This window comes from Emydura macquarii, unplaced genomic scaffold (assembly GCF_026122565.2).
Source record: "Emydura macquarii macquarii isolate MOO-44397 ecotype Brisbane River unplaced genomic scaffold, CSIRO-AGI_Emac_v2 contig_3714, whole genome shotgun sequence".
Taxonomy (NCBI): Eukaryota; Metazoa; Chordata; order Testudines; family Chelidae; genus Emydura; species Emydura macquarii.
In genome coordinates, this window is record NW_027133851.1 from 113,001 (window position 1) to 125,621 (window position 12,621).

General features: G+C 44.1%; 1 pseudogene; it reads left to right on the forward strand.

Moving 5' to 3' along the window:
- The first annotated feature begins 233 nt into the window (after positions 1–233).
- LOC137146128 (olfactory receptor 5B21-like) lies at positions 234–1,168 on the forward strand (annotated as a pseudogene).
- The last annotated feature ends 11,453 nt before the right edge of the window (positions 1,169–12,621 follow it).

Genomic DNA, 12,621 nt, shown 5'->3' on the forward strand with positions numbered 1-12,621 from the left:
GTCTGCAAACTTTATCATTAAAGCTTCATCAGCAGTTCTCAGATAGTTTTTTAAAGGAGCATCCCTATCATTATCCACATATTACAGACAGGGAAACTGATGCTCAGCGTGATGAAAAATTATTCACCCAAGGATGTGGTAGGATTGAGGACTGAGGTCCTCGTTTTGTTAATGTATTTTTATTATGTGACTCCTTCAGTTTATGTTTTACAGCTCATCATGTTGAGGAATACATGAATATGGAAAATCAAACCATGGTGACAGAATTCATCCTCCTGGGACTTTCCAATGACCCACACCTCCAGTTCTTCCTCTTCCTGGTGTTTTTGGTTATTTATGCTATAACCCTGTTGGGGAACATGAGGATCATGCTGGTGATAAGCAGCGATCCTCAACTCCACACCCCCATGTACTTCTTCCTGTTCCATTTGTCCTTTGTGGACATCTGCTATTCCTCAGTCACCGTCCCTAAGATGCTGCAGAACTTCCTAGCAGAGAGAAAGACAATATCAGCCAACGGCTGCTTTGCACAGAACTTCTTCTTCCTTTTGTCAGGTGGCACTGGAGTTTTCATTCTCTCGGCAATGGCGTATGATCGGTACACTGCCATCTGCAACCCGCTGCATTACGTGGGGACCATGAATAAGCAAGTCTGTTGTCACTTGCTTTGTGGCTCTTGCATATCTGGGTTCTTGTATGCATTGGCCAACACTGTCTCTGTATTAAGCTTACACTTCTGTGGTCCCAATGAAATCAACCATTTCAGCTGCAAGCCCCCTCCGCTCCTAGTGTTGTCCTGTTCTGAGACACTGGCCCCTAGACTGGTGCTTCTTACATCTGCTATCATTTTTGAATCAAGCTCCTCACCCTGGTCTCCTACATTTACATAATCTCCACCATCCTGAGGACACGCTTGGCAGAGGGGAGGCGTAAAGCCTTCTCCACCTGCAGCTCCCACCTCACGATGGTTATTTTATACTACGGCACAGGTTGTTTCCGGTACATGAAGCCTGCCTCTGAAGCATCTGATCTTGATAGAATAATTTCCATCCAGTACAACATCTTAACACCCATGTTAAACCCCGTAATCTACAGCCTGAAAAACAAAGATGTGAAAACTGCTCTGTGGAAACTATTTGGAAAATTCAAGTTTCCCAAGAAATCTTAACGTTGTTAAATGGAGAATAAAGACACATTGAACTGGTGGTCAATGTCTCAAAAATCCAAGCTAGTGTAATAGACTAAGTATTTGTATTTATGAATTTGTGTCCAGAAGTGCTTTAGGCTTAAACTTTCACAGTTAAAAGAGGGGTCTGGGAATCCGGTTCCTCTAAATGAATTTGAAAAACTCAGACTTAGTTTTCCAAAAATCAAACACTCTGCACTTTATTCTCCCCTCCCTCTTCCTGGGATACATGTGGAGGAATTCTAGTAAAGTCCATGGTATTGATTCACTGATCTCACACCCAGATGTAAATCAGGAGTAATACCACTGGAGTCACAGGGGCTAATTCTCCTCCCTCTTTCGTGGTGTAAAACAGGAGTAACTCCTACAACTAATCAAAAGCTTTTAATGTTTAATGCAAACATTTTTAATCAAATGATAATTTTATATAATTATTTTCACAAAAAGTTGTATATTAGTGCATTTTAATGTGGAAAAATGAGGAAATAACACTATAAAAATAATTTTGTTTGTTTTGTTTTGTTTTGTTTTGTTTTGTTTTGTTTTAACCATGCCATAAGAAAATGTTTTGTTTGGGTTTTGAAAACAAAATAAAATGTTGGTTGACTTTTGGTTTTCAGAATTTTGTTTTTATTTTTCCAATTTCCCTCCCTGTTTTTTACTCTCTCTTCCACTGAAAATCTGGCAATTTTTTTTTAAAAAAGGAGACAAAGTGTGTATGATGTGATTTTCCCCCTGCTTTTCCCCTACATTTTTCCTTTCACTCTTCTAATTTTTCCCACTGTTACTAGGAAGAGAAAGGTATGAGTGGAAATCTGAAAACAGAACTATAGTTTTGTTTGTTTTTGAAAAGAGAAACAAAGGTTTAAAATTGCCATTTGAAATAAACATATATACTTTTGGGGGACGTTCAAAAATATAATTTATTTTCAGCAAATTGTTTTGGAACAAAAATGTTCAAAAATAATACAGGAGCCAGTTCTATGTGAAGATCTTTAAGTGTGCGGGAGGTCACATTAGATGATCATAATGATCCCTTCTGACCTTAAAGTCTAGGCATCTATAATAACTCCATTTCTGTCAAAGGAGTATCACCTGTGGCAAATCAGTATCAGTGGGAGAAGAGAGCAGTCTGATTTCAGTTAGGGCCTCAGGGTGCTATAATAATAATATATGGGCTGGAGCTTGCTTAGACTACTTTGAAAATTGCTTATTTGATTGCTATCAATAACTGATGGTCATGGCAATACAATAATAAGAGTAACATGAGCAATGTATTTTGATTTGTACTCATCATTGTCATTTCACAGAGGAGCTGGCTCTGACAGAATTTGTTTTGTGAAAGATCTGCTCTAGTGCAACCACAACTAATGGACTTGAAGCAGGAATTAATTCAGGGATGTCCTATGGCCTGTGTTTAAAAGAGGAGGTTAGCCTAGAAGATCACAGTGGTCTCTTCTGGCCTTAAAAATCTATGAATTATCATCTTCCATCCAGTTCCTCTAATCATAGAACCATAGAATCGTAAGACGGGAAGAGACTTCACGATGAAGTCATCGAATCCAGTCCTCTGCGGTTATGGCAGGACTAAGCATTATCTAGACCATCCCTGACAGGTGTTTGTCTAATCTGCTCTTAAAAATCTCCAGTGATGGAGATTCCACAACCTCCCTGGGCAATTTATTCCCACACTTAACTACCCTCACAGTCAGGAAGTATTTCCTAATGTCCAACCTAAAAAGTCCTTCCTGCAATTTAATCCCATTGCTTCTCATCCTATCCTCAGAAGTTAAAAAGAACAATTTTTCTCGCTCCTCCTTGTAACAACCTTTTATGAAGTTCAAAACTGTCATCATGTCCCCCCTCAGTCTTCTCTTCTTCAGACTAAACAAACCCAGTTTTATCAGTTGGCCTCACAGGTCATGTTTTCTAGGCCTTTAATCATTTTTGTTGCTCTTCTCTGGACATTCTCCAATTTATCTACATCTTTCCTGAAATGTGGCACCCAGAACGTTGCTTCCTTCTAATTTTTTATCCTTTGCTGCTCTCTAGTAATCATAAAGCAAACAGAATTTCTTTGATTAGAGCCACATTCCCCATCTTTTCCTTTTCCTTTTATATGATGATCCATTTCCAAATGCTTCCTGTTCATCTGCCAAAATGGCACATCCAAAACTGCTATTATCAAACATCTCCAACGGCTGGAGAGGGGACGCTAGATGGGGAGGACTCTGAGTTACTACAGAGAATTCTTTCCCAGCTGCCTGGTGGTTGCTCTCACCTACGTGCTCAGGGTCAAACTGATCGCCATACTTGGGGTTGGACAGGAATTCTTCTACAGGTCAGGTTGGGAGAAACCAGGGTTTTTTTCTCCTTCCTTTGCAGTGCGGGGCAAGGATCACTTGCTGGTTTGAACTAGAGTAAATAGTAAATTCTCTGTAACTTGAAGTCTTTAAATAAAGGTTTGAGGACTTCAGTAACTCAGCCAGAGGTTATGGGTCTATTACAGGAGTGGGTGGGTGAGTTTCTGCAGCCTGCGATATACAGGAGGGCAGACTAGATGATCATGATGGTCCCTGCTGGCTGTAAAATTTGAGTCTAAAATTGATAAACCAAAACATCTCATTAGCCATGTTGGGGCACTCGGCACTTGGGTCAGATCACAGTGCCCCAGGCACCCACAGAGATTTGCCTTTGTAGTGTTAATTCATCAGCCAGTAACACATGTAGGCCCAGTGCTGGTAACACTGAAGCCAATGAGAACTTGGCCTGTGATCTCAGTGGGATCTAGCTGAGAACCCATTCCTTGTGATTGCAATGTCTATTTAGGTAGCTAAACGATGCCAAACATGGCAGAGTCTGAGCACGCCACAGCCAACGATAAATGTAACCTTCCATCAGTCCTGTGAAGTAGGGAGAGGGCTTGATCCTCTCGTTAAAGAGAGGGAAACTGAGACACTGAAGGTTAGATTCCCAGATGCTGCAAATCCACTTATCTGTATTTCCTAGGTATTTACATAGACCTCATCAGTGTGGTATCTGAGCATCCCTTAATCATGAACAGACTTAAACATCACAATGCCGCAGTCAGGTTGGGAAGTGTGATTACCCCTATTTTACAGGGGGGAAACCGAGGCACAGGGACACTTAAGTAATCCACTTGCTGATGGATTCTCTGTACCGTGAAGTCTTTAACCCATGATTTGAGCACTTCAATAACTGAGTCATAGGCTAGAAGTCTATTTCAGGAGTGGGTGGGTGAGGTTCTGTGGTATGCGTTGTGCAGGAGGTCTGACTAGATGATCATATTGGTCCCTTCTGACCTTAAAGTCTATGAGTCTAATTTATGTAAATTCAGACAAGGAGTTTGTGACTCCAGTGGAGTCATAGCTGATTTACGCCAGGTGGGGCTCTGGCTCCAGAAGAGTGACAGCTGGGTTCTACCAGCTGAAGACCAATCCACAGTGTTTAAGGTTGAAGTTTCCTAGCCTGCTTGGGGGATTTGGACACACAACTCCCACTAACTTTGGTTTGTGAACTTCAACTTAAGTGACCTACTTAATGCCACATACGGCATCCATGTCAAAGACAGGAATTAAACAGAGTTTTTAGTGCAAGTGCATTAAACCCAAGATCAACCTTAATTTCTAGGCAGGAATCACTGTGTGTCAGTATCAACATCGTCATTAATGATCTGGATAATGGGATGGATTGCACCCTCAACAAGTTTGTGGATGATCCTAAGCTAGGGGGAGTGGTAGATATGCTGGAAAGTAGGGGTAGAATACAGAGTGACCTAGACAAATTGGAGGATTGGGCCAAAAAAAATCAGATGAGGTTCAACAAGGACAAGTGCAGAGTCCTGCATCTAGGCCGGAAGAATCCCATGCACAGCTATAGACTGGGGACCGATGGGCTAGGCAGCAGTTCTGCAGAAAAGGACCTGGGGGTGACAGTGGATAAGAAGCTAGATATGAGTCAGCAGTGTGCTCTGGTTGCCAAGAAGGCTAATAGCATATTGGGCTGCATTAGTAGGAGCATTGCCAGCAGATTGAAGGAAGTGATTATTCCCCTCTATTCGGCATTGGTGAGGCCGCATTTGGTGTATTGTGTCCAGTTTGTGACATACTGTCCCTTCTTCCCCTGAAGAAAAGGTTCGTTCCAGCTTTTATGGAAGAATACAAATATACACTTAGTTCTGAATGAAAAACAAACTAGAAAATTGTTAGTCCCAGTCCTCTAGTAGCATAATTTGCTCCATAGCCATGTAATGAGGTCTCAGTCCTTTATCACCCATGGGGATAATTTTGTGTTGTCAAAGCTTTGTTTTCATAACGCCCAATATTGAATATTTGGGTCTCCTATAATTGCATTTTTAAAAGCAGGCGGGTTTTTGTTTGTTTTTTTAATTGATCTCTGGCAAACATATTGCAGATAAAGATGAAATCTCTTTGCTTAACTCTTTGAAGGAGACAGATCTAAACTGAAAATGGGCTATAACCCCGGGATGGCCCTGAATTGTCACACTGTGGCTTTCATTTTTAATTCCGAGTTTATCGACTATTAATCACTCAATTTTTGGTTACTGAAATTGTGGTTTAATATTTATTACTGTCCATTTGTCATTCCTGTGGTCAGCTGCCATCCAGAGATTGTTAGACGAGACACATAAAATCCTGGCCACATTAACCTTGTCTTCCCCATAGTGCCTGTTTTACACCCTAATCCAACCTTTACCAGACTTCACCCTCCATTATCCACCATAGCCCCGGCGGCAGCGTAGACGCACCCAAGTGTCCAGCTGTGCGTTATTCACACCAGCCTCTCTTTCCATCAGTCAGCCCTTTTTGATTTGGGAAATTATCAGCACTCATGTTAATGCAAAAGCCCCTTTCCTTGGATTATCGGAGTTCATTTCATAGCCACAAACGTCCTGACGTATTTTCACTGGGGCTCACTTGTTGGGCGAGGTCTCCACCCAGATTTTGCACCAGTATCACTATTTGGTTAGTGGTGTGACTTTATGTCATGTCAGTACAACCTCTAGTGCAGCCACAGTTTCCAAATGTGGAGGTCTCCAGCATTGGTCTGTCTTATTGCCATTCCCATATGTGAATGAACTATATCGATATAAGCGCATCACTATAATTGCATCGACTCGCTGTGGATGAGTGGATCCTGCGTGGCACCACCTGAAGCCTCAGAGTAGCCTAAAAATCGGCCCCGCACCTCAGTTTCCCTTCTTTGTTCCCCAATAAACTCCACACAGGCTTTCTCCAGTGCAAATCACAACAGCTCTCCCATTGGTTTCATACATTAACTTCAAGTTCAAAACTAAACCCAGAAGTCTTACCTGCAGCTGCAAACACCCCAAACAGCCCTCTGGTCAGAATCCTTCCTCCCATAGCAGGCTACCCCCAGCTCTTCCGGGCTGGAGCAATTCACCCAGTCGAAGGGTTTCCCCTCACTCACTCCCTGAAATTTCACTTCAGCTTTCTGAGCTTGCCTCTCACTCTAGCTCCTTCCAGCTCTTTATTGCATATTGCCAGGATAGCTAAAGTGGTGCAACGTCTACATGTAGAAAAAACCTTTACATATTGATTTCTCACACCAGACACGAAGGGTACAGACAATGGGAGATCTGACAACAAAGACGACAGAAAGAGACGTTTTTAGCTTTGTTTAGTTTTTATTGATCTAGGCTTTGGTAACAGACACAGAGTTATTGGTGTCTCCTAAATAATGGTAAAACATGGGAAGGAGCTGGTGGAAAACATCCCCTGGGCGTGGGGGGAATTCTCAGGATACTGGTTTGGCTGTAAATGTACAGGCTGGGTTTTCCCATAAGAGGCACCTAAATCCTACGACCAGTGATTGGGAGTTGGGCTCCTAACAGCCTTAGGTGCCATTGTCAACTACAAGTGGACATGGTGGAGCAGACAGGGCACTGAACTAGGACTCTGGACGCTTGGTTTCCATGCCTGTCCCAGCCACTCACCCGCTAAGCGAATCCGGGCAGGTAACTGCACCTCGTTCTGCCTTAGTTTCCCCAGTTGTAACACGAGGATGTGGGCCTAGGGCTGGAGTCACAAAGCTTCCCCTTTAGGCACCTGAACCCCAGAATCCGGCCCTCCTGGGATTCACAAAATCCCTGCTCAGCTGCCTGCGACCCTGTAGGTGACTAAGTGTTTGCAGGAAAAGGCTACAGCCCCTGTGTTTCTGCCTCTGGCCATGACCTCTGCAGCCTCACCCCAGGCACTCAAGTATCTTGAGAAACTGGCCCTATGTCACTGCTAAGAATGGGCCAGTAATAGGCCTCTGCTGGGCCCTGCAGCACAGGTTAGACGGTTTCCTTTTGATTCCTGTACCTTTAGAAAGAAGCCCAGGGATTAAATACACAACAAGGAACAAAAATTAATTTCACAATTTCCTAATGCTGGAGTGCCAGGCTTACGTTGCCACCATATATTTATATAACGTAGGCATCATAGATTTGTGTATGTGTGTGTGTGTCTAAGTCTCTTACCCTGCAGTGAATGGATGCCCAGCTCAGTGTGTTTTCCCTGCACCGTCTCACTGAGCACAATCCCCCGTCATTGGCTGAACTCTGAGCAGCCACTAGTTCAAATCTCCCACCCGCCCAATCGCACCCAGCTGTGGCATCTGATAAAGGCTCTAACAAGAACGGGTCACAGGTTCCAACAGTCTGTCCATCTCCACTTCCACCCCTGGCTGTGACTCCAAGAGCATGACACAGCCCAGTGACGCTTCAGTTCAGGCCCTAAACCAGCCTCTGGCATATCTATTTTACTTCAAGCTAAGGAACCTGGTTAGCTACCATTGTCTTAACATGAATTTCCTGCCAGCTTTCCTCAGGGCCCCCTTCACCTCTTTGTTTCTCAGGGTGTAGATGAGGGGATTGACCAGGGGAGTCAGGACCATGTAGACAAGAGAGAGAACTTTTTGCAGTCTTTCAGCGTGTGGGCTGTGGGGAACATGTAGGCAATTAGCAGAGTTCCATAATAAATGGACACCACGATGAGGTGGGAGGAGCAGGTGGAAAAGGCCTTTTGCCTCCCGATGGTGGAAGGGATTCTCAGGATGGTGGCGATGATGCAGATGTAGGACATCACGGTCAGTAGGAATGGGACCAGGGAGAATATCAAGCAGAGCATGAAAGCCAACATTTCCATCAGCATTGCAGGAGAGTTTTACAAGAGGGATAAAATCACAAAAGAAATGGTCAATGCCATTAGGACCACAGAAATTTAATTGTGATACTGACAACACTGATACGCTACTACCTAGGAAGCCACCTATCCAAGAGCCAGCTGCGAGTTGGAGGCAAGATCTGCCACTCAGACGGGCTGCATAGTGAAGTGGTTTGACTATGGCTAAATACCGATCGTAAGACATCACCGATAGGAGCAGGCATTCTGTAGCCACCAGAAAACTAAAGAAATAATATTGTGTGATGCACCCACTGACTGAGATGGTTCTGTCCCCAGTCAGGAGACTGGCCAGCAGCCTGGGCAGGATGGTGGAGGTGTAGCAGGTCTCCAAGCAGGACAAGTTCCCCAGGAAGAAGTACATGGGGGTGTGAAGATGCTGATCGGACACAACTAGCACCACGATGAGGATGTTCCTGGTCATGGTTGCGATGTAGATCACTAGAAACAGCAGGAAGAAAAGGATTTGCAGTTCAGGAAGGGTCCCGAATCCCAGGAGAACGAATTCTGTGATGGACGTTTGATTTCCCTCTTCTGGGGCCACCATGGGGTGTATCTACGGGAAAGAAATTCACTCTGTGAGATAAACAAACAACATTCACTCCATAAGATGTCAACATTGTTTTCATGGTCTCCCTTTGCTGGGTACCGGAACAATAGCTGAGTGCAGAATGGAGGCTGGGGAGGGTAAACGCCATCTCTCTTGGTCTCTGGGAGGTATTTCCTATCTGGGCAGACTGCAGGTTCCACAAAATGTTGGTGTCTCTGGAAAGCTGTGCAGTAACTTGGCAGATGGCAGAAAGCACTCAAATACTGTGGTGATGGGACTCAGACACAGCAGCGCAGACAGATATAGGAGACTGACTAGATAGCTATTGCTTCAGATAATCACATCTGTCACTGCCTAGTGTCTATAAGCAGAACAAAACAGGTTGGTGCGCCATGGCTGAAATGGGTCATGATTTTACATTTGAAGGGAAGCCACAACAAAGAAACAAACCAAGAAAACAGAGCTGGGGATTGCAGTGGGGAGTGTGCAGGGGGAAGCCTGCTGCAAGTGAATTGTAAGAAAAATGGACTTCTAGGAAAGACTCCTGGAAGATGAGGGTTGGAAGGGACCTCAGGAAGTCATCTAGTCCAACCCCCTGCTCAAAGCAGGATCTACCTTGACTAAATCATCATAGCCAGGGCTTTGTCAAGCCAGGTCTTAAATACCACTCAGCTGTGCAGGGAGCCACCTGTATTTCCTGGGTCGCGGCTGGTATCCCCCCCACAGCCCTGCTGTCAGCGCTGCCCTAACCCACACCCCAACTCTGCTCCCCACCAAATTTCCTGCAGATGTAAAAATTGAAATTGTTAAAAATTGAAGGAAAAAGCATCAAAAATCAGAATTAGTCCCCAAAAGTGCAGCCAACCCCCCTCCACCCATGAATTCTGCCAAGCCTGCTTATGGCCTGTGTCTCCTCCCCTAGAATCCAGCACAGCAGCAAATATCAGCTCCCTTTTCCCCACATCATCTCACCCAGCCCCTTGGCACCCCAGCGAGGTCAGTGCCAGAAAGAAAAGTAAAGCCTTGTGGGCTTCACAGAGGGAAGGTGAAAGGGGAATCAAGGATGCCCCAGGGTTTGAAGAGCTTGCCTTAGACTTCGCAGACGTTGGTTGAATTCTGTCCTTTGTCACGAGCACCGTTTGGGACTTTAGGTCAGATTTCCAAAGGCCGGTGGGTACCTAAAATTGCACATGAGTGCCTGAGTAGGGTCATTAGCTAACGCCCGTCGATTTCAGCTCCCTGTAAGGGTATCTTTGTCTTTAGGAGCTGAAATACCTCTATCCATCTGTCCCTTTGTGAGCCAGGTCCCCCATCGGTAAAGCAGGGATAACAGCACCATACTGGGGTGGTGGGAGGACAGATCCATGCAAGACAGAGAGGTGCCCAGATACCATGGTGATGGAACCAGCAAGGGAGCTAGGATAGCAGTGACCTGACAGGTGGTGTCCTTTTTTCAAATTCAGTCATTTTGCTTTGGGTTGGGAACTTGAGAGTGATCATTGCCCCATTGCCCTTGGATTGCCACGGGATTAGTTACCTAGCAAACTTACATGCCTTCAAAAACCTGCAGACTCAAGGACCAGGGAAGAAAAGGTAAATTTACCTCTAAGGCGGGTCTGTGAGCAGCTGGAGTCGGATGTCACCTCCTCACTCAGCATTTTCAGGGATCAGGATCTTGGTTATTCAGGCCATCGTCTCTCCCCACCGCAGTCACGTACTTCCTTGTTCCCAGTAAATAGAACGACATAACCCAGATGGGCTCCCCTGGCTCTGTTATGTCTGGTAACGTGCCCTGTGCATCATATTCTGCACCAAACAGGGAACGTCTTTTCTGATTCATTATATATCCTTCTGCGGGAAGGGGCCATCTCCTGAAGCACATCTGCTAACAGAATGTAACAAGCAAGGGACAGTTACGGTTTATTTTAAGACAGTGTCGGTATAGTCAAACTTGTAGTCTCAAAGGATAAGTCATGAAATATTTTTTTCTCTCCATCCTAAAACAAATCTGTTTACTGGGTGAATGTTATTCTGATTGTGAAGAAATAATTCACTAGTTCTACGCAGAAAGTTTACAGCTGATATTTCCACAGCAGCCTAAGTGATTTAGACACTGAGTTCCCATTCAATTCCCTGAGGCAGATTTGAAAGTCTCAGCATAGTTTGCAAAAAGAACCTCCTGCTGCTCTGAATACCCAACAACATCAGATAATCAGCTCGGTAACATTTGAAAAGGTGTCCAAGTGATTTAGGTGCCTAAGTCCATTTTTCAAAATAGTCTTCGGCTGCTGAGCTTTAGTAATTGAGTCTCACTGAAAGTCACCAGGACTCAGGCACCTAAGTCACTTTGGATATTCACTTCAGTGTTTTTGAAAATATAACCCAGATATGTTACCTCAGATAAAAGGCAGGTAGAACAAGGAGCTTTACACATTTGGGTTGGACTTTTCAAAAGGGGGGTAATGTACACAACACACATAGCCAATTGCCACTGAATTGCTGTGAGAGCTTAGCACCTAACTCCCTTATGCTTCTTGGAACAGCTCAGAGCATGCAAGCATTGAAGTCCAGGAACTTGAAATTAGAAAACTGCAAATAGTTCCTTTCCAAGACCCTGAAAAGTTTCAGAGTCATGTGGATCTTCAGTGCCACAGCAATAATAACAACGAGATAATCCTGTGGGCCGCTAGCTGGTCTATTGGAGTGTTTGATAACCAACAGCACAGGACTGATTCCTTCCTGTAAGGTTCAGCGCCACACATTCCACTAGCCAGTTCACAGTCGTATATGGGTAGAGGGAATAATAATTTCATTTGGGGCATTAGAATATATTCTACAACCTGAGTCTAAAAGTGCCTTTTTCTACATGAAGTTTGACACACGGTCACTTCTCGCCCTGAAGGCAATATTTGTTGCAAGCTTTGCAGACGATTGTGAAGTTCCACTGATTTCTGAAGGCAAAACAAACTTGTTTATTCCAAGTCCTTGTCTAGCAGAATTATCTCCCTAACCACTTACTAAGGGCTCAGTTGGTTTTATCACCAGTGTGAATAACGGTCTCCAAAGATTTGTTCTTCATAACGCCAAATGTCCAATATATGTGGCTCCCATAATCATCTTTTCAAAAAAAGGTTTCTTTTTTGTTTTGTTTTTTAATTAATCTGAGCAAAATAGCAAATCTGGATGAAATCTTATTGCTTAACTCCTTAAAGGATACTGGCTGAAAACAGGGCTACAGTATAGGACATAATACAGGGATACACCTGAATCTTCACAAGATTTGACGTTTTTAATTCCAAATTTTAATTCCTAATTTATCAACTCTTAATCACTTAAACATTTTAATTAAAACCACAGTTTGAATATTCAGCACTGTCCATTTGTTATTCCCATGATCAGCTGCCATCTAGAGACCAGAAGAATGGACACAAAACATTGGCTAGAAAACCCTGGCTACACCCTCGTGCCCATTACACTGGCTGCCCCTGGCCTTCCCCTCTGCACTGCCCGTTACAGAATATGGTCGCCCTCCTGCCCTGCCCGCCGAAGCCCATTACACAATATGGCCTCCTCCACCCTCTGCTTCCCCCAAGACCTCTTACACAGTATAGCTGCCAGTTGTGTCATAGTTTTACCGTCTATTGTTTGCTAGGGTC